The sequence below is a fragment of the Ornithorhynchus anatinus genome, chromosome 2, assembly GCF_004115215.2.
Source record: "Ornithorhynchus anatinus isolate Pmale09 chromosome 2, mOrnAna1.pri.v4, whole genome shotgun sequence".
NCBI lineage: Eukaryota > Metazoa > Chordata > Mammalia > Monotremata > Ornithorhynchidae > Ornithorhynchus > Ornithorhynchus anatinus.
In genome coordinates this window covers 36995244-37016892 of record NC_041729.1, presented here as the reverse complement: position 1 = coordinate 37016892, position 21649 = coordinate 36995244, and the positions used below count along the sequence as shown (strand labels likewise).

The 21649-nt window shown below is 50.6% G+C and overlaps 1 long non-coding RNA gene across 2 annotated transcripts in view; it reads right to left on the bottom strand.

The window, feature by feature from the left end:
* Nucleotides 1–21649, bottom strand: part of LOC114817896 — a 123321-nt gene that overhangs the window by 41674 nt on the left and 59998 nt on the right. The window contains exon 1 of one of the 2 annotated variants that reach the window (XR_003765744.2): nucleotides 637–1998. The exons of the other annotated variant lie outside the window; for it this stretch is intronic. This is a non-coding gene — a long non-coding RNA (uncharacterized LOC114817896). Of the gene's footprint in view, nucleotides 1–636; nucleotides 1999–21649 lie in introns of those variants that run through there. 2 annotated transcript variants of the gene reach the window in all.

Sequence of the window (21649 nt, the reverse complement as noted above, 5' to 3'; positions counted from 1 at the left end):
GGTCACACATCAGTGCTAAAAGATTAGAACAGTGCTTTGCACGCAGTAAATGCTCAATAAATATGACTGACAATGAATGAACATCAGGTAAGTGGAGGAGGCGGAATTAGAATTTAAGTCCTCTGACTTTCAGGTCTGTGCTCTTCCTCATGCCATCCCAGCACCCTTTCATGTTCCACATGACATCACTACACAATATTGCAGGGGCTTGTAGCATTCTATATGATATTATACAGATGGCAGTTCGAACCTCCAAAGCCAGAGGTCATCCACCTCTCCCCCTTGATCCAGAAACATTGTGTACCACTCCCAGGTCCCCGTTCACATGAGCCAATGCTTCTAAATTCTTAACGGCCACCATCCCTGGGCCGGGGAGCTCCCCTGAAGGAGGACCCTGAAGCCAGGCCCGGTGATTACTCGAGGTCCTTTCCAAGTCCACGGATTCCATGGCAATGACCACTCTTACTACCAGTGAAGCCTCGGATTAGGAAAGCGCCTTCTTACTAAGAGGTCAGAGCACTTTCACGCTCATTACCTCAATTATGCTCACAACAATCCATGCAGGAGGAGGAGTGGGGGAGCACTAGTCCTACTGCTCCAATGGAGAAGCAGGCCTGGGCAGGTTCAGTGACTTACCCAAGATCACACGGCTAATCAGTGGCAGAACCAGAACTGGAATCCTGGTCTCTGTTCCTGGACTGGGAGTCTGTTCACTCCTTGTTGGGGAATCGGAGGGCAGAAGGGCTGTGTGCTGTTCAGTAGTCCCAACATCGGAGGCCGGATAGATGGTCCGAAAGCACTTGTACCTGAATCTAAAAACAGCTGGGTCTCTTGAACAGGAGAGACTGGAGAAGTGGACGTGCATCTGGATGGATGGACCCTAACTGCCGGTTGGGCACTGCCCCTTGGAAGGGAGTCAGATGTTTTTTCTCTTGAGGGTCGGGCAGTGTGGTCACAGCCGCTGGGAACCAGGAGGAAGATGGACAGTAAAACAAGGGGTACCTTGGCCGCTTAGGTGTGTAGGTTTGGGCCGGGTTGGTGGGGAGTAAACTCCTTGAGGGTGGGGATTATGTCTGTTCACTCTATCGTACTTAGCACAGTGCTTCGCGCACAGCAAACGCTCAATAAATCCCCTATGACTCCCATTCGCTGGTCCAAACTTCCTCCCTTGGAAATGGGGAGCCCCTTCACGGGTCCAAGCAAAATGAGGAAGCCAGCCAGGAGCTGAGGTGGGCTAGAGAGGAGGGAAGTGCAGTTGACAGTTGCTGAGCTGGGGTTGGGGGGGCGGGGATTAGAGGAGAAGGGAGAGCAGCCAACCGGTACTGAACAGCAAATAAAAGGACTTGCTTGGACGCTTGCCGCGGAAGTCCATATTCAGATGCCTCAATCCTGTGTCCCCAAAAGGAGAAAGACAATCTTCACGAAAGGCCATGTGAAACGTGTCCTTTCAGCTGAGGCATTCGAAGAGAGATACACAAATGGAAACTAAGTACCCACACAGGAATGTGGGGGCATGGAGCACCCAGACCAGAAAGCGAACGGTTTGTGCCAGGGCCGTCCAACTCCCACAGAGACAGGGACACCCAGAACAGAAAAAGAAGATACAAGTTATCCTCACGCTCCGGGCCGGTGAACACATGCACTCTCTCATACGGGGACACTCTCGTACAGACACACACACTTACTCAGACTTCATCATTCACTCTCATTCACCAGGCCACTCCCAGCGAGACTGCGTACTCTCTCCCCTCTCCACCCGAAACCTCCCCCTCATTGTTCGTCCTCTCTGCCTCTGCCTCGTTCTTGTCCATCCTCTCGGTCCATCCCCGACTCCACCCTTGGAACACAGTTCCTGAAACATCAAGTCAGGGTAGATTGTTTCAATTCTCCTCAGAGCGCCTCTCTCCGCTGTGCTCTTGCAAATCCTCCATAAAAGGAAAAACAGCCTGCAGGTAGCACTGCCAAACTTAGTCATCCACAGTCCACCAGCACTCACAGCCCTGTCAGCAGCAATTTCCTCTCAGGACTTCCCGTTTTTGGAGGGGGAGGGCCAGAGAGGTGTGGCCGTGGGGCTTTCGAAAGGCTGCAGTTTCTCAGAAAGGCTGTTTTCCGCTCAGCGCTTGGAGGCAATGGTGTTTGGGGGTCTGGGGAAGGAAGAGGCATTGCTAAAGTTATTGCTACTTGGGAGGGAAAGGCCCAAAGGAAAGGACTGAAGAAGGGGTTTGCCTGGCTCGGGAGTCGGATTTCCTTCTTGGGGACCTAGAGGAATTTAGGTTAGCTTCATGCTCAGGGGGCATCGGCGCTGCCAGGGGGTGGAGGGAATGGAGCAGCGTGGCCCCAGCACAGAAGACAGAGGTGGCTGGCCTGCTTATCCCACCCCGGTCCTCGGGGGAGTGTGGGCTCCCTAGAGTTTCTCCCCTGACCTGGTGCCAACATGGAAAAGTTCCAGGTTAGTTGTCTCCCCTCGCACTCACTTACCCACTCACAGCCCCCAGGGCTGCAGGCACGGTTTATTTATTCATTTCCAGCCCTTTGTTGAACACCCCTGCCCCATCCCCAACCACATGGTGCCTGGCATTGCCGTGACTCAACAGAAGTTGTGCACAAGATCCAGGAAAGGCTCAGTCCCCACCCTCCGGTCACAAAGATACACAGGGTTCCACAACTGAAGTCCAGACCTGTACAGATATGGGGAAGGGGAGAGAGAGAAGAACCTCATGGGGTTGTTTTGACTTCAATTCAGCTACCTTACATGCCATTTGATCTCCAACCTCCCTTTTCCAAAGGATGAGCCTGTGGTACAATTCAAGGAGCCAGCCCTTCTCTGGTCTGAGCCTCTGCTGGACCAAATCCAACTGGGTAAGATGGCAGGGTCAGGGGGAAATCTGGGCAGAGGGGATAAACCTAGATGGAAGGGTTAATTTCAGAACCTTGTTCTCTTTCCTGTCTCTCTCTTCTGGTTTCCTGTGTGGGTGGGGGTGTGTGTGTGTGTACACGCATGCGCACTCGTGTGAGTTTCTCACAACACTACGATCTGCCCATAGGTCTCACATACTAGGAATAATAATTATGCTATTTAAGCACTTACTATATGCCAAGCACTGTTCTAAGCGCTGGGATAGATACAAGGTTATCAGGTTATTCCACGTGGGGCGCACAGTCTTTATCCCCATTTACAGATGAGGTAACTGAGGCACAGAGAAGTTAAGTGACTTGCCCCAAGTCACAAAGCTGACAAGTGGTGGAGCCGGAATTAGTACCCACAACCGCTGACTCCCACGCCCGTGCTCTTTCCACTAAACCATGCTGCTTCTCTATATCAGGCTCCAACAATGTTTTCATCCAATGAACAATGATAATACTAATAATATAATACTTGTGGTATTTCTTAAGTGCTTACTATGTGCCGGGCACTATAATAAGTGCTTGGGTGGATATAAGCACACTGGGTTGGACATGCTCACTATCCCACATAGGGTTTATTTTCTGAGGGAGAAAGTCTTCTTACAAGGAGTTACCTAGATCTCTTGATGGATGGAGACTTCTTTCAGAAAGTCCCCAGATCCCTGTGGTGCAGGAAGCTTGCATTCCTATCTATGCCTCTAGTCTTGGAGAGGGAAGCTTTGGATCTCAGGGAGCTGGTGGGGGGGGGGTGCCTGTGGACTGAACAACCATGCCAGACCCCAGTTCCCCATTGTAGGGTGTGGATCAGGGTGGAAAGGGAAGGTTTGAGAAATGTGGCCGTCCCACGGGCTTCAGCTGGAGAAGAGACCCATTAGCATCCGTCTCTTGGACAGCTCAGGGATGGGGACCAAGGCACCTGCCCTTCTTTCTACTGAGGGGCATTAGCCAGGTTAAGATTACCCTCTGAGACAGAGCAGGAGTGCCCACAGGGGCGACTAGACCTGCTTGAACCCTGCTCACCTAATCCAGGTGACCCCAGACAAGTTATCCAACTCTGGAGTGGGAAGAGGCTTGGAGTGGTTACTTGATTTGTCCCCTGCTTCCGGGTAGGTTAGACTGAAATTCTTCCAGACAGATAGGAATCTAGCTCCTTCCTATAGATCTCTAGGGAGAGAGTCCCCGGCCTCCCTCAGTACTGGTTCATGTTTCCCACCCCTCACTAGCTGGGAGTTCTTCCTTTGAAGGCAATCATTCTGGGCCCAGGTAGCCAAGTTGCACCTTTAGCTGTTAGCCGAGAGAATCAACACAACTCTGGCCACCACCAGACACCTCCTCTTGTCCTGGCTTGTGCTGGCAGGGCTCGCGGGGCCACCTCCATTCATGAGGGCGGGGGGTTGACGAGGGCTGACCAGAAGGCTGCGGGCTGAAGCTTCAAGCAACAAGGTTCGCTTGGAGGAGGATGGGATGTGTGCAAGGGGAAGGTGACCTGAGTGACCCGGCCTGACCTCTCCTGACCTCCTGGAATAGCCGTGCCTTAAGTAACAGCTTCCCCCGCCCCCCAAATCCACGATATTTCATGAGCGCTTACTATGTGCAGAATGCTGTACAATAGGGAGGAGCTTACAATCTAGGATCCAAACTGCCGGCGCTGACTCACATCTTGGAACTGAGGGGTTGGGGGCCCCAGACCCTAGCCCTTTCCCGGGGTGCTAGAAGGTGCTCTCGATAGCTCTCGGCAGCAAAATCTGCAGGCGTCACGTGACACCAAGCTATCTTTTTCCCACTCCTGACTTCTAGGACTCATCTCTAGACTGTAAGCTTGTTGTAGGCAGGAAAAGTGTCTACCAAATGTTATACTGAACTCTCCCAACCGCTTTGTACAGTGCTCTGCATACAGTAAATACTCAGTGAATACAATTGATTGATTGATTGACTGATCTTAACTTCTTTCCCACCAGGGGGCATGCTGACCCTTGATAACCAGTCCCGATCTGGGACTCCACCTTCTACTGGCCAGTTTGCCCAAGGGATAGTGAGGTTAAGAGAGGGGGCTGGGGAAGAGAAAAGAGTGAGGGAGACAGAGACAGAAGAGGACAGGATGAGAGAGAGGGGCATATGGCCGGGCAGGCACACACAGAGAGCGCACCCAGAAAACAGAAAGTCTTCTTCACAGCCAGATTGTACATGTGGCAAAAGAGATGAGGAAATTCAGGATGTCCTGGACCCAAGAAAAAGACATGTGTTGGATGAGCAGGCGTGTGTGTGTGTGTGTGTGTGAGAGAGAGAGAGAGTGTTTATGTGTGTGTGTGTGTGTGTGTGTGTGCATGCACCCACTGCCATGTAGCCCAGGGGTCCTTTCTGCAGGAAAGAAGACCTCTCTAGTCAGAATCTTAATCCAGTCTTAATCAATCAATCCATCATATTTACCGAGCACTTACTGTGTGCACAATACTGTTTTAAGCGACTGGAAGAGTACAATATATCACATTTGGTAGACATGTTCCCTACCCATAAGGAGCTTATGGTCTGGAGGGAATCTTACAGACAACATGGAGACCCTGCTCATCGCCAAAGCTTTGCCCTCTAGGAAAATTGAGCCTCCCCCTGACCCTGAGAAGCCCTCTCCCCCAGCCACCTCTCTCCTTCCTCAAAATATGCCACTAGCCACTCCGTCTCATTGTCTAACAATGATGTGGGAGCAGCCTGTCAATCAATCCCCTATTGCTACACTTCTCTATGAATCTGCTTTCCCTGAAGGAGATTTGCTTTGAGAGCCTCCCACCACTGCAGACCACTGCAGATTGAATCCCCCTGTCACGGCCTGGTACTTCCTAGGGCTGATTTAGCGGTGGAATTCCACTTGGGAGGAAAGGCGGGACAGAACACCATTATAACACTTTCAGTTAAAGAGCACATAAACCTCAGGTGGGGGAAAGCCAATCCTGGATTGGAGAATTACTGACTGTTGAGGACCACAGGGAGCGTGCTTTGGGGAAAGCTTCAGCCTGTAAAGAAAGTGACTTAAAATTCGAAGAGCAACTGCAGCATCTGACTCTGTCACCTCTAGAAACAGCCTTCTCTTCTAGGTTCCCTCTTACTTGCAATTATTTTCTGAAGAGAAGTCATGTGTCCTAGCCTTCCCCATTTTGGCGATTGCCCACCTCTTCTCCGCGTCTCAGCAAGAGGCAAGAACTGTGCCCAGTCCCACAGGCTGACTGGAAAGAGTTCAGCCTGCAGGTGGGATTGTAGGACTCTGGAGAGACATGGGACTCAGCTTGGGATTTCCCTTGGGACTCTCCCAAGCGCTTAGTATAGTTCTTTGCACAAAGTAAGGACGCAATAAATATGACTGAATGAATGAATGGATTAAGCATTACATCAGATCCTGGGTGACTCCACCTCACATCCCCTAATGATAATAATCATAATAATTATGGTACTTGTTAAGCACTTACTATGTGCCAAGCACTGTTTTAAGTGCTGCGGTGGAAACATGTTAATCAGGTTGGACACAGTCCCTGTCCCGCATGGGGCTCACAATCTTAATCCCGATTTTACAGTCTGAGGCCCAGACCTGCCCAAGGTCACACATCAGATAAGTGGTGGAGCCAGGATTAGAACCCAGGTCCTTCTGACTCCCAGGCCCGTGCTCTACCCACTAAGCCATGTTGCTTCTCCCCTAAACTTGGTTTAATTCCAGAGTCCCCTGGGCTGGGCTGGGGTGTAGCCCGAGCTATGGAGTACGTAGCCCGGGCTATGGAGTATCCAGTGAGGAGGAGCTTGGGCTAATTTACTCTGGGGTTGGGCTTGCAGTTTAGGGGGCATCTGGAAGACTGATGGCTCTTTTGGGCGGTACCTACCCCGGACTACGGGAAGGTGTAATATGAACTCTTCAGCTGTCCTCCTCCCACCTCCTGTGGGTCTGTAAGCAACGAGCTGTGGGAGCTGTGGCCAATGCTAAACATGGAAGCAACTGGTGATTTAATAAACCAGCCTGTCAACCCGTCACCTCTGAGCTCCAAAATTCCCCAGTCCTTGGCTTTAAATATTGCCTTGGTTCTGTTTTTTCCTCATGTGCAAGCTCTGTCCACTTCCTCATTCTGGTCCTGCCCCGCTGAGCACAGCTAGGGGGAGGACGATGGTTCTTGTGGGATTTGGGGCCCGACGGAAAGCCCTGACTATTCCCCACAGGAACGCCGGGTCTCCGGAGCGCCCTGCCCCCCGCAGCAGAGCAGATTCCAGAATCGCAAAGGGAAGATTCAAGCTCTTATGAGAAAGAGGCTAGCCTCAGTTTGAAGGACTTCCACCACTATTTGCTGAGAGTCATCAGGGCATGCAATGGTGCTCATGGAGACCGGGAAGACCGGGAGACCGGGGAGGAAAAACTGGAGATGACACAAGTTCGAAGGGATGCTGCAGGATTCTGGAGTTAATTGGAACTCTCCTTCCCGTCCACGGTTGGGGGTGGGATGGGGCTTGGCTCTCCCCGTCTGCAAATGAGCTTGCTCAGGAAAGGAAATCCCAAAATGGAATGGGACTGTATGTTTACTTATATGGTGTCTGCCTCTCCCTCTTCACAGTTGGGAAAGCGTGTGCATGCGCGTGCATGCATGCACGCACACACGCACACACACGGCAAGCCTTACCAGGCAGTTAGCCAGCCACCTTCAATGACACATCACAGGAGGAATGAATCGGAAGAGTTCTCAGGCTGGGCCGGGCTGGGTGTTATTACCAGGGATTGAGGGGTGGGGGGTGAGGAGAACGGGAAAAGGAAGGCTAGGTTAACCAGGGGACTCTGGGCTCCTTGACAGCTCTGAGCTGGAGTGACCCCGCCCAGTGAAAGAAGTGATTTCCGCCACCGGTCACCGACGTGGACTCTGGACAGCCCAGGCGAGGGGGCTGAAGGGCAAGAGTCAGGCTGGAGGACGAGCAGGAAATGACTGGGTGGTGGGGACGGACTGCGAAGGCGAAGTGCCCAGGTGGGACCGGGTGTTCCTCTGACCTTCGGATCCCACAGTCACCAGCTGCCACTTTGCATGATGCCCAGGGCTGGGTAGAAACCAGACAGCAAGGTCTCAGTGGAAGAAAACCACTGGCCCCGACCCAACCTGATGGGCCCCTCCCTGGCTCTGTATCCAGAGAGTGGCAGTCTCTCGGTGGGACCACGCTTGCCTGGTCACCTGGGACCTCGGTCCAACCGGATGGCCAAGTGCGTCTCTGCATCTCATTTTGGAAATCTTGGCATGCGGGCCAGCCTTCTAAGGCCAATCTTTCGGTCATGCTTTTAGCATTTGTAAGAACTGTACTCACCCACCCTCTGACGCAGCTGGGTGTTTGCAGTTAGGAAGTCCGAGTTAGGCGGCTGAACGCTTAAGCAGACTGTCCAGGAGGAAATATCGAAGCACTGCAGGCATGAGAAATGACTGCTCTCAAATCTGACCTCAGGTGTTTCCCCCAAAATACCTTCCCCAGAACACCGGTACCATTAATCCGGCCCTGACTGCCGCTAGTGTCCTCTAGGCCGATGGCTGCAAAGGATAAAATGCTCCCATAATACAGGTCAGCCAATGAGGCCTTGAAACTGGGGAGAAAATACTTCTTGATCCCTGCTGCTGTCATGCTGCTCCTGAAATCTCCCCTATTTCCTCATGCAAAACACAATAATCTATCCTTTGAATATGCCCCCGTCCCCTTCTTCCAGGCCTCTGGATTCCATATCGAAGGCTCCTCGAAAAGAAGGACACTTTCTCCCATTAGTTCTACACTTGCCAGATGAAAATGTCATCCTGGGAACCTTCACGAGTTTGAGGAAAAAGCTAAAGGAGGAATTATCGGAGGAATATTTATCCTCTTAACATCTTGTTGGCCTGCCTGCCCCTCCCACTCTGACTCTGCCACCACAACTGTGATTTCGTGGAGGCTGAGGTTTCCCCTCTCGCCCACTCTGGAGAAGCGAGCGGCGCACAGAGGGCGAAGGCGTCTAATTTTGGTGCCGGGCCAAAGGAAGGGTCTTCTGGCTGGGCGCAAAAAGGATGGAACCAGTATCTTGGCAGGGTTTCCCCAGCTCGCACCAAACCCCTCTAACTGAAATGCTCCCAGATGGCATTCATGAAAGCCGGACACCCCTTTACGGACCCAGAAGCGGTAGAGGCATGAAACGTTCCATGCACTCCCCAAAATGACATGATGACATCCCCTAGACCTTACGTGCAAGTCCACAAAACCTATGATGCTTAGCCAGATGTGGAGTTTAGGGGGTACTAATCTCCAACCCTCCCACTCCACTCCTGTGTTGCTATGTTCCCCTCTTGGATTGCCATAAATAGGGGTGTCCCGGTGTCAGGATTCAGGGGCAGCAGCTGGGAGGAGGGAGGCTGGGCATTAATCAGCGTGGCTTAGTGAAAAGAGCATGGGCTTGGGAGTCAGAGGACGTGGGTTCTAATCCTAGTTCCGCCACTTTGCTGTGAGACTTTGGGCAAGCCACTTAACTTTTCTGTGCCTCAGTTACCTCATCTCTAAAATGGGGATTAAGACTGTGAGCCCCTTGTGAGTCAATCTGATTACTTTGTATTTACCCCAGTGCTTGGGACATAGTAAGCGTTTAACAAATACCATAATTATTATTAATAAAAACCCAAAAACTGAATGTAAAGACATCAGATGCCCTAGGGGTACTGGACAGGGGGAAGATTAGCTGTAAGCTAGACAAATGGCCACCCTTCCTCTAAATCAGATGCCTGCTTGGGGGTTCTCAGCCTATGAAAAACTTGGGGGAAACAAGAAGCTGTTTCAACCCTTTAGACCGTGAGCTCGTTGTGAGCAGGGATTGTCACTGTTTATCGTTGTATTGTACTTTCCCAAGCACTTAGTACAGTGCTCTGCAAACAGTAAGTGCTTAATAAAAACGATTGAATGAACGACCCCTAAAAAGAGCAAGTGAGGAAGGCCTCTAAGTGCCAGGATCAGTGGAGTGAGACAAGGCATCCACGGGCAGAGGGGAGCGGAAAAACCTCTCACCTTCAACTGGAGGAAGCTCAAATACGGATGGTGGAGGAGCCAGTTTTTATTATCCTGTGAGGGGATTATCCAGTCCCTTTGCTCCTCTTCCTCTTTCCTGGAGTTACAGCCCTTTGGGGATTTTACTTCCCACTGCCACCACCACCAGGCGGGGAGCAAGGGAAATGAAAGTGACGAAAACCAAAGAGGTCAATTTTTCTCCTTTTGGGGGACTTTTAGACATAGCCTTGATTTTTTTTAATGGTGTTTGCTAAGCGCTTCCTATGTGCCAGGCACTGTATTAACTGCTGGGGTAGATACATGCTAATCCGGTTGGACACAGTCTATGGCCCACATGGGGCTCACAGTCTCGAGCCTCCTCTGCCATCCCCCCTTTACCTCTCCGCAGCTAAAACCTCATTTTCCCCTTTTCCCTCTGCTCCTCCACCTCTCCCTTCCCATCCCCACAGCACTGTACTCGTCCGCTCAACTGTATATATTTTCGTTACCCTATTTATTTTGTTAATGAATTGTACATCGCCTTGATTCTATTTAGTTGCCATTGTTTTTAGGAGATGTTCTTCCCCTTGACGCTGTTTATTGCCATTGTTCTCGTCTGTCCGTCTCCCCCGATTAGACTGTAAGCCCGTCAACCGGCAGGGACTGTCTCTATCTGTTGCCGACTTGTTCATCCCAAGCGCTTAGTACAGTGCTCTGCACATAGTAAGCGCTCAATAAATACTATTGAATGAATGAATGAATGAATGAATGAATGAGCCCCACTTTACAGATGAGGTAACTGAGCCCCAAAGAAGTAAAGTGACTTGTCCAAGGTCACTCAGCAGACAAGTGGCAGAGAGGAAACAGAACCCAGGTCCTTCTGACTTCCTTGATGATAGGCGTTGGTCAAAACTACCGGCTAAAATGATGCTTTGGGATTATCCGTGGATTTCAATTCCCCATACTTTTGCTTTCCTTCACTAGTGAGAACCGATGAACAATTCACAGAACAACTTCCCCACATTCCCCTAGTGGAGTTGGAGAGGCAGTCTGTACTTCATCTGGGTTCTTTAAAGGATTCTTTTTAGGGTTCAAACTGGGCAGGGAAGATCTAGGATTTGCATCTCGGAGTATCTTGGCCTCGCCGACCTATTTTCCGTCGGTTGGCTGCGGGGCGAGGTCGGCTGCCCTATTTCGACGCGGCTCCTCGCTTTCCTTCTCCAGGCCAGGAGCCCGCCGCCCAAGGCAGAGTGGAAAGCCCGTGAACGGGTACAGGATGCTGCTCTCCAGTCCTGGGAAACAGGTGGTGTTTTTGCTCTCATTTCCACACATGGCTGTTGGCGACCTTCCTTTTCCCAGCTGGCTGGCTGGCTGGCTGACTGGCTGGTTGGCTGGCTCCACTCTTCCTTCCCTTCCTCCCTACCCAGGAGGCAGGGTTCCCGCTGGGGGAGCTCCCCCAACAGGCTGCTTCTCTGAAGTACAAAGTGAAAATTCCCAAATTCCCACTTCTGGAATCTCCACTTCGATGCTGCGGCCTGACACCAGGAGGAAACCGGAAATCAAACGCAGGGAGATCTCTTGCTCCGGGCTCTGGCTTGCTCGGGCCGGGCTCCACTGAAGAGACTGTGAACTCCTCGGGGGCAGGGAATGCTTCTGTTATATCATACTCTCCCAAGCGCTAAGTTCAGGGCTCTGCACGCAGAGTCGCTCAATAAATACGACTGACTGACCGACTGGGACTGGGTCTACCTCCGCGTCCATGCTTCTGGCCGGTGGGGCAGGCGCTTCCTACACCTGGGGTGTCTACGATGCCATCATCCACGTAGGGCCAGCTCTGCCACGCAGGCAGATGAGTCAATCACCTAAGATGATTTTCTGTTAAAGGGCACCTCTCCTTTCTTTCTGACTTCCACCACATGCCTCGAGGTTCAGCTGCCTTTCGTCTACATTCATTTTCCCCAGGGAGAGGATCAACCTATTCTACTACTGTACTCTCCCAAGCGCTTGGTACTGTGTGCTCTGCACATAGTAAGCACTCAGTAAAAACCACTTGGAAGCAGCATGGTGTAGAGGAAAGAGTACGGAACTGGGAGTCAGAAGATCAAGGGTTCTAATCCTGGCTCTGCTATTTGTCTGCTGTGTGGCCGTAGGCAAGTCACTTTGCTTCTTTGCTTCTCTGTGCCTCAGTTACCTCATCTGTAAAATGGGGTTTGAGACTGTGAGCCCTATGCAGGACATTCATTCAATAGTATTTATTGAGTGCTTACTATGTGCAGAGCACTGTACTAAGTGCTCGGAATGAACAAATCGGACTATATCCAACCCGATTCGCTTGTATCCACCCCAGCGCTTAGTACAGTGCTTGACACACAGTAAATGCTTAACAGATCCCGTAATTATTATAATTATTATTACCACTACATGTCCCAACATATCATACCTTGCATGCTCAATTAATCAATCAATCAATGGTATTTATTGAATGCTTATTATATGCAGAGCACTGTATTAACTGCTTGAGAGAGTACCATATATCAGAGTTGGTAGACAAGTTCCCTTCCCATAATGAATTTACAATCTAGAGAGGGAAACAGATACTAATGTAAAATAAATATGCTCAGTCCCACCCTCTCCTGGAAGCACATACATTCACATTTCCTGGACTTGGTTTACTTTCCCAAGCGCTCAACAAATATAATTGATAGATTGATCTATCGATTGGTTTAGACAGAATTGGGCCCAGAATGGGCTAGACTTCAGAGTTTCGGTCCCGGGAGGGCTCTGATCTTTGGCCAACAGAGTCAGGGGTGGAGGGGAAGAGGTCTAGAGTCAGGAGAGAATGGAGAGAGGAACATATCTTCTTCCTCCTTTCTTGCCTCGGAGAGAAAATGCACAGGGTGGGGAGCATTGTTCTAGGCACTGGGAAAACATGATAAAGAAGGGACCAAGTCCCCACCTTCATAGGGTTTTTCTTACTGTCAAATAGGTGAGGCAAGGCCGGCAAACATAAAATCCACCCATTCATGTACAAATATTAATCGTTGCTTGGGTTAAACACTTGCTATTCATCGAACGCAATACTAAATACTGAGGTAGATACAAGAAAATCAGGTCAGACCCAATCCCTGACCCACATGGGTCTCAGTCTAATTAAGAGGGAGCAGGATTTAATCCCCATTTCACATCTGAGGAAATGGAGGCCCAGAGAAGTTAAATGACTTGTGCAAAGCCACACACCAGGGCCTCTGACTTCCAGATTCATGTTCTTTCACGAGGCCACACTGCTTCTCTACAAACAGGTACAGTCAATACAAGAGTGCCCTGCAGGTGAAGAATGAATTGGTGACTGTGTTGGAAGATTGGAGAATTTGTGGAAAGTATTCACGGAGGGTTTTGAGGACTTGGATAAAGCAGGTCTATGGGTTTGCTGGGTGACAGGTGTAATCTGAACTGGCAAGCTCCTGCTCCCTCTGGATCCCAAGGTAATATGGAAGCCATATATGCTCCACCCCCATCCCCTAAGAAAGCCCTGCAGTGGGGAAATTAACTCAGGATAAGGAGAGAAGTCATAAAAAGTACGACCCCCACTTGTTATCCACCTGAACAAGACAGGAAGAATGCAATTTGGCTTATCAACCAATCAATCAATCATATTTATTGAATGCTTACTGTGTGCAGAGCACTGTACTAAGCACTTGGGAGAGTACAACACAACGCTATAACAGACACATTCTCTGACCACAGTGAATTTACAGCCTAGAGGGGAGTTTACACCACAAGGGTTCAAGGTCACAGTTCAAGGTTCATAGAAGTTCACTGCAACTGACCCATTCAATAACACAGCCCTCCACATTTCACCCAAAGAGTGGGGCCCAGCCAGACATCCTGGATGTAATGTCCCTTGAGGGACCGGTTTTGTATCTAATTCCCACTTGTATACCCTTTTCCAATGCTTAGTACAGTGCTCCATACATAGTAATACTGTCCCTATTACTGCTATTTCTACTCAGCTTTTGAAAAGCAAGGAAGCCGCAAGTCGGGCTGATTAACTGAACTGAATGCCCAGTCTAGACGACTACAATCCAGTTCATCCTGCAAAAACAGGGCAACTGATGGCAAATATGGGGAGAGTAGGGTGGTGGAAAGCAGAGGAGTTCAAGGGCCTGAGAGTGGAGAATCCGAAAGTGATGGGGAAGCCAAGGGGTTGGGGACAGGAGGAAAGCAGCAGGGTGAGAATCGTAAGCCAAGGGCCCAAAGCTGCTCAGATCCCTGGGCTCCCGGGCTTTGGGGTTGAGTTCAGCCACTGCCCCCAGTCCTGCTCAGTGCTGTTTCATGTTCACTGAGTATCCTCGGGGCAGGCCAAAGGTGAGTGAGGCAGGCTGGACAGAGCCAGGCAGGGCAAGGCAGGGCCGGACCACGGAGAGGTGTTTGTCCCGGACAGTTTCGGGGCTGGGAAAGGGGTGGCAGGCCCAGGCAGGACCAGACCACGAGGAGGTGTTTGTCCCAGATGGTTTCGGGGCTGGGGAAGGGGTGGTGGGGCCGGAAGGGGCTGGGCCATGGGGAAGTGTTTGTTCCGGACAGTTTCGGGGATAGGGAAGGGGTGGGAGCTTCCTGGCAAAAGGCCAGAGGTGGGTTAAGGTTAAGCGATGGAGTTACAGTTCCGAACGCTTTTCCTAAGGGTGTGCAAAGGGAAAGATGGTTGGGCACTGAGTTGTGTCAGCCTTACACAGGAAGAAAGACACACAGAAAGTGAGGATTACCCAAGCTGATGACCTGGCAAGGAGAGAGAGTAAGAGGCATTTCTCCCTCCTGTCTGCCTGGAGTCCTTACCTGCTAATTAGCACATGTGACAGTCTGGCTAATTGGCTGGGAATACAATCCTGACTTCAAGGTGAATTCTGAGCCAGTCAGTTGGTGTTGGTCAGTCGGTCAGTCAGTATTAAGTGCTTACTGTGTGCAGAGCTCTGTTCTAAGTCCATGGGAGAGTACAGTATAACAATATAATGGACACATTCCTGCCTGCAATGAGCTTCAGTCTTGAGGGGGAGGCAGACATTAATATGAATATATAAAATTACAGATCTGTACATGGGGCTGGGAGGGGGAGAAGAAGAAAGGGAGCAAGTCAGGGCAAGCCTGCGGGATTGACAGGGACTCCACCACCATCCACCTATCCCCCAGATGCGGGGAGCCCCCCGGAGCCACCGTCTCAACGCAGCGTCCCTCCAGCAGCTCCCTCGCCCCGCCTTCTGTATCCTCCTCATGCCTGTACTGAACTGAAATCCTCACCCTGTGTCTCAGGCAGCTCACGGCAGTGGTCTGTCTGCAGGGAGGATGGTCCCAGGCCCTGGGAATGAGAATGGTGGGATGGAGGGAAAAAGGAAGACAGAGGAGAAATGGCTGCTTCTTGGCTTGCAGGCTATAGGCAAATCCTTGAGGATAATTATCAATCAATCGATGGTATTTATTAACCACTTACTGTATGCAGAGCACTATACTAAATTCATGGAAGAGTACAATAAGGTGAGTAGATACGCTTACGTACAACTGAGAAGCAGTGTGGCCTAGTGGATAGAACATGGGTCTGGGAGTCTGAAGGACCTGGGTTCTAATCCCAGACTCTAGACTGTAAGCTCGTCATGGGCAGGGATCGTGTCTACCAACTCTGTTGTAGTGTACTCTCCCGAATGCTTAGTATATAGTACTCTGCACACAGTAAGTGCTCCGTAAAGCAGCTCAGGGAAGCAGCATGGCCTAGTGGATAGAGCAGGGGCCCGGGAGTCAGAAGGACCTATCTTCTAATCCCGGCTCCGCCACTTGTCTGCTGTGTGACCTTGGACAAGTCACTTGACTTCTCAGTGCCTCAATTACCTCATCTGTAAAATGGAGATTAAGACTGTGAACCCTAGGTGGGACACAAGTGATCTCCAACCTGATTAGCTTGCACCTACCCCAGTGCTTAGTATAATGCCTGGCACATAGTAATCACTTAGCAAATACTATAAAAAAAAACCACACTGCTCTCCGGGAGTTTATAGTTAGTGGGGGAGAGCGGAATTAAAATAAATTATGGGTAGGGTCAGCAATTGAGTCTAAGGCAAGTCCCAAAGGTTGAGAATCTCTTTTCCAAGCAATATTGGTGGTAAAGACAGGTTGACTCACTTCCTGTGCCCCATACTGGCCCAGCCTCGGTTTGACAAACAAGCCTCCACCCTCCAAGAAAGCCCATCCTCCTTCTGTCCCTCTCTTCCCCTCCCTAACTTTTCATCCTGATCTTTTACACAGTTGCTCCGCCCACAGGACTTTCTGGCCCCACTAGTTCTGAGGAGCCAACAGAGCCTCCCCCTGCCAGCTCTTGATTTCTCAATGTTCTCCCTGGAGCACTCGCTCTCAGTCATCTGACTTCCTCCAACCAGCCAGTAAAATGGGTCGGTCACCCCCTCTTTTCCACCTCGGCTGGGCCGTGGCCGGACTCCGCCTGACCTTCAATTCCAGAAGCCTCTGGCTTTCCCGATGCGCTTGATGAACAGTGCCAATCCTGGGAGGGTGGACCCAAGCCCTATTTTCTCAGCAAGGCCACCAGTGGCCCAAGGGGCTTCTCTGGAAGCTTAAGGGGGCTGTGGTCCAAAGACCCTGGGTGTTGGCAAGGATTAGGAGGAAATGCTCCTCTCCCCTCACCCTGCCACCGTCACCTTCACATTCCACGGTCGCAGGTGTTCATATGTGACCCGCGCCCGTGGTGAGGGGCCAAGGTCTCTTACCTGTCCTGGGAGGGGGAAACTGCGGTCGGAGATTCATTCACTGGGAAGCAGCATGGCTCAGTGGAAAGAGCCCAGGCTTGGGAGTCAGAGGTCATGGGTTCAAATCCCGGCTCTACCACTTGTCAGCTGTGTGACTGTGGGCAAGTCACTTAACTCTGTGCCTCAGTGACATCTGTAAAATGGGGCTGAAGACTGTGAGCCTCACGTGGGACAACCTGATTACCCTGTATCTACCCCAGAGCTTAAAACAGTGTTCTGCACATAATAAGCGCTTAACAAATACCAACATTATTATTTGGGAAAAGTCCTCTTCTGGGTTATCTGGCGGAACCAAGCGAGACTTCAACAGCCAGGCAACTTCTCAATAATGAGTCTGGCCTTCCGTATAAAAGAAGGTATTCAAGTCCCCAAAGTTTATAAAACTTGCTAAAATTAAAGCAGCATGGCCTAGTGGAAAGAGCACAGACCTGGGATCCCCTGGATTCTAATCCTGGCTCAGTCACTTGACTGCTGTGTGACCTTGGGCAAGTCATGCAACTTCTCTGTGTCTCAGTTTCCTCACCTGCAAGATGGGGATTGAGTACCTATTCTCCCTCCCACTTCAACTGTGAGTCCTGTGCGGGGCCTGATTATCATATATCTATCCTAGTGCTTAGCGCTGAGGTAAATATCAGGTAATCAGGTTGTCCCACTTGGGGCTCATAGCCTCAATCCCCATTTTACAGATAAGGTAACTGAGGCGCAGAGCAGTTAAGTGACTTGCCCAAGGTCACTCAGCAAACAAGCGGCGGAGGCGAGATTAGAACCCATGACCTCTGACTCCCAAGCCTGTGCTCTTGCCACTAGGCCACGCTGCTCAGATAATGATGGTATTTGTTAAGCGCTTACTATGTGCCAAGCACTTTTCTAAGCACTGGGGTAGGTACAGGGTAATCAGGTTGTCCCATGTGGGGCTTGCAGTCTTCATCTTCAGTCTCCACAGTCTTCACTGCTTAAGAGAAGCAGTGTGGCTTACTGGAAAGAGCCCAGGCTTGGGAGTCAGAGGTCATGGGTTCTAATCCCAGCCCCGCCAATTGTCAGCTGTGTGACTTTGGGCAAGTCACTTCACTTCTCTGTGCCTCAGTGACCTCATCTGTAAAATGGGGATTAAAACTGTGAGCCCCACATGGGGCAACCTGATCACCTTGTAGCTCCCCAGCGCTTAGAACAGTGCTTTGCACATAGTAAGCGCTTAACAAATGCCATCATTATTATTACAGGGTAATCAAGTTGTTCCATGTGGGGCTCGCAGTCTTCATCTTCAGTCTTCACAGTCTTCACTGCTTAAGAGAAGCAGCGTGTCTTAGTGGAAAGAGCCCGGGCTTGGGAGTCAGAGGTCATGGGTTCTAATCCCAGCCCCGCCAATTGTCAGCTGTGTGACTTTGGGCAAGTCACTTCACTTCTCTGTGCCTCAGTGACCTCATCTGTTAAATGGGGATTAAGACTGTGAGCCCCAAGTGGGACAATCTGATTACCTTGTATCTCTATGTGCTCTGCACATAGTAAGCGCTTAACAAATACTAGCGTTATTATTGTTATTGTTATTATTAGTAAGAGCTTATGAAACGTATTATTAGCGCCGGCCGAAGCCCCGAGCTGGGCTGCTATGTGCCGGCTGGCCGCCAGGTGGCAGTGTTGAGGTGCAAGCCACCCCACCGCCTCCCTCCCCTCCGCTCCTCGACGCCATCGACCTGAGGCCTTTCACTCCCTCCCTCCCTCCCTCAATCCTCTGTATTGAGCGCTACTGTGTGCAGAACGCTCTATTCATATTCATTCCTTCATTCAATAGTATTTATTGAGCGCTTACTATGTGCAGACCCCTGTACTAAGCGCTTCGAATGGACAATTCGGCAACAGATAGAGACAATCCCTGCCCAATGACGGGCTTACAGTCTAATCAGGTGTGCAGGCATCTGTTAAGCGCTTACTATGCGCCAAACACTGTTCTAAGCGCCGGGGTAGATACAAGCGAATCACACTGCCCCACCTGGAGCGCACAGTCTCAATCCTCCTTTTGCTGATGAGGTCACTGAGGCACCGAGAAGCGAAATGGCTTGCTCAGGGTCACCCAGCAGTCAGGCGGCGGAGTCGGGATTAGAATCCGTGACCTCTGGGAGAGGATGGACTATAATAGAACAATAAACACAGTCCCTGCCCACAAAGAGCTTATGGTGTGGGGGGGGGGGGGGGCGGGCGTTAATAGAAATAATGAAACTAGGGATACAGACCTCAGCCCCGTGAGGGTTGGGGGTGGGGGCAAATGGGGTGATGCCGAAGGGAGTGGGCAAAGAGGAAAGGAGGGCTTAGTCAGGGAAGGCCTCTTGGAGGAGATGTGCCTTCAATAAGGCTTTGAAGTGGGGAGAGTAATTGTCTTTCATTCATTCATTCGATCAAATGTATTAATCACTTACTGTGTGCAGAGCACTGTACTAAGTGCACGGGTAAATGCAAAAAACAGTGACATTTCCTGCCCACACTGAATTCGTAGTCTAGAGGGGGAGAGTTATAATGGTTCTTGGCACATAGAAAGCGCTTAACAAGTACTTTTCCTTTCACAAATTGCCCCCAGAAATCCCTCCCCCGGCCCCCCCACCCCATTCTCTGATCTCAGGGATTCGTAAATTCCACCAGATTTCTGTAGTGCAGGGATTTTGAGGAAACAAGAGCCTATTGTTCCTCATTTAACAGAGGTCCCATTTTTTTATGGGATTTGTTAAGTACTTACTACGTGCCAGGCACTGAACTGAACTAACCGCTGGGGTAGATACAAGATAATCAGGTTAGACATAGTCCCTGTCCCACCCGGAGCTCACATTCTTAATCTCCATTTTACAGATGAGGTAACTGAGGCACACAGAGGTGAAGTGATTTGCCCAAGTTCACATAGCAGACAAGTGGCTGCTTGTTTAGGAAGACTGATTTAAAGCACATGCAAATATCTTCCCTGAAGCCCTGCAGGATGCACCGGGATTAGGTCTCTTTTACTTTTCCCCTGAACAACCTGGAGTCATGTAGGCCAGAAGAAAAGAAATGACTTACCCAAGGACCCGTAGCCATCTGGGGCTGGAGTGCAGATGCCCTTTCTAATACAGAACAGTGCTTTGCACATAGTAAGCACTTAACAAATGCCATCATTATTATTAATAATAAGGATCCCTCAGGACCCCAGGGGGCCACTGGGCCTTTTTCATTTGCCCAGGGGAGGTGGGGAAGGCAATGGACAAAGAGCCAGTCACATTGTCCCTGCTTTGTAAAATGATGGTTTGAAGCTCACACAGGGAGAAGGGCCTGGAATCAACCCAGTCAAATCAATCAATCGTATTTATTGAGCTCTTACTTTTTTCTGTTTCCTTTTTATGGTATATATAAAGTGCTTACTTTGTGCCAGGTACTGTACTAAATGCTGGGGTCAATACAAGGTCGTCAGGTTGGACACAGTCCCTGTCCTGCATGGGGCTCACGGTCTTAATCCCCATATTCCAGATGCGGAAAATGAGGCAGAGAGAAATGAAGTGATTTGCCCAAGGTCACACAGCATACAAGCGGCAGAACCGGAATTAGAACCCCGGTCCTTCTGACTCCCAGGCTCCAGCTCTATCCTCTAGGCCATACTGCTCCTCTTCTGTGTGTAGAGCACTTTTCTAAATGCTTAAACTTATAAGTGCAGTACTTGAGCTGAAGTACGGCTTGTGGGGTAGGGAGGGAAGGGGTTTCACAGGGATGAAACATGAAACTGACTTTGTCTCCATCCTGTGTCCCGTGCCAGGGCCCAGCTCCTCTCCATCCTTCTCTCACCCCACAGATATCCTGTGAGATTCCCCTCCCTCGCAGAAGAACTCAGGGTAGGAGACTGGACTGTCCACCCCACAGTGCTGCCCTCCCTCCTTCCTCCCTCCTTCCTCCCTCCCTCCTTCCCCTCTTCCCAAGCCCCACATCCCCTCCCCAGGGCTAAAGGCTGCTGGCTCCAGCAGCCTCTGTGCCGTAGAAAGGCTCTGAGGGAGCAGGCTTCCGCTGAACATCTGTGGCCCATCGGAGCCCCGGAGCAGCAGATGACTGAGCCGGTAATCGAGCCAAAGCGGAAAATGACGGACAAAAAGGGGTCTCGCCACTACCTAAAATGGACTCCACCGGCTTCAGGATTTCCCTTCCAAGGGAGGCTGTCTGGTGTGGCCTCAGAAAACAAACATGCTCAGTGGGTTGGGGTTTGTGCTGTGGATCTTCCTTCCCCCTCTCCCGCTCCCCCATCGACTCAAGAGTAAACATTTCCCTCTCTTGTTTCCCATCCACCAGATGTCCTGTTTTCCTTGCTGTCCAAGAGTGAGGTCCTCATCCCTGGGCCCCTGCTCCTCCCCCCATCCCCAATCCTTCCCAACTTCATTCATCCAGGAGATCTCTTGATTTGGAGATGGCAAGAAAGCCCCTCCCTAGCACCAACCCCAACCCCCTGGAAACAACATAAACACTTACTGTACTAAATGTTGAGAAGCAGCATGGCCTAATGGCTAGAGCACAGGTCTGGGAGTCAGAAGGACCTGGGTTCTAATTCCAGCTCCGCCATTTGTCCGCTGGGTGACCTGGGGCGAGTCACTTCACTTCTCTGTGCTTCAGTTACCTCATCTGTAAAATAATAATAATGATGGTACTTCTTAAATGCTTACTATGTGCCAAGCACTGTTCTAAGCACTGGGGTAGATACAAGATAATTGATTTGGACTCAGTCCCTGTCCCCCAGGGGGCTCAAGGTCTTAATCCCCATTTTACAGATGAGGTAACTGAGGCACTGAGAAGTTAAGTGACTTGTCCAAGGTCACACACCAGGCATGTAGCAGAGCTATGTTCTTTCCACAAGGCCATGCTGCTTCTACAATGCGGATTAAGACTATGAACCCAATGTGGGACAGGGACTGTGGCCAACCTAATTAGATTGTATCTACCCCAGCACTTAG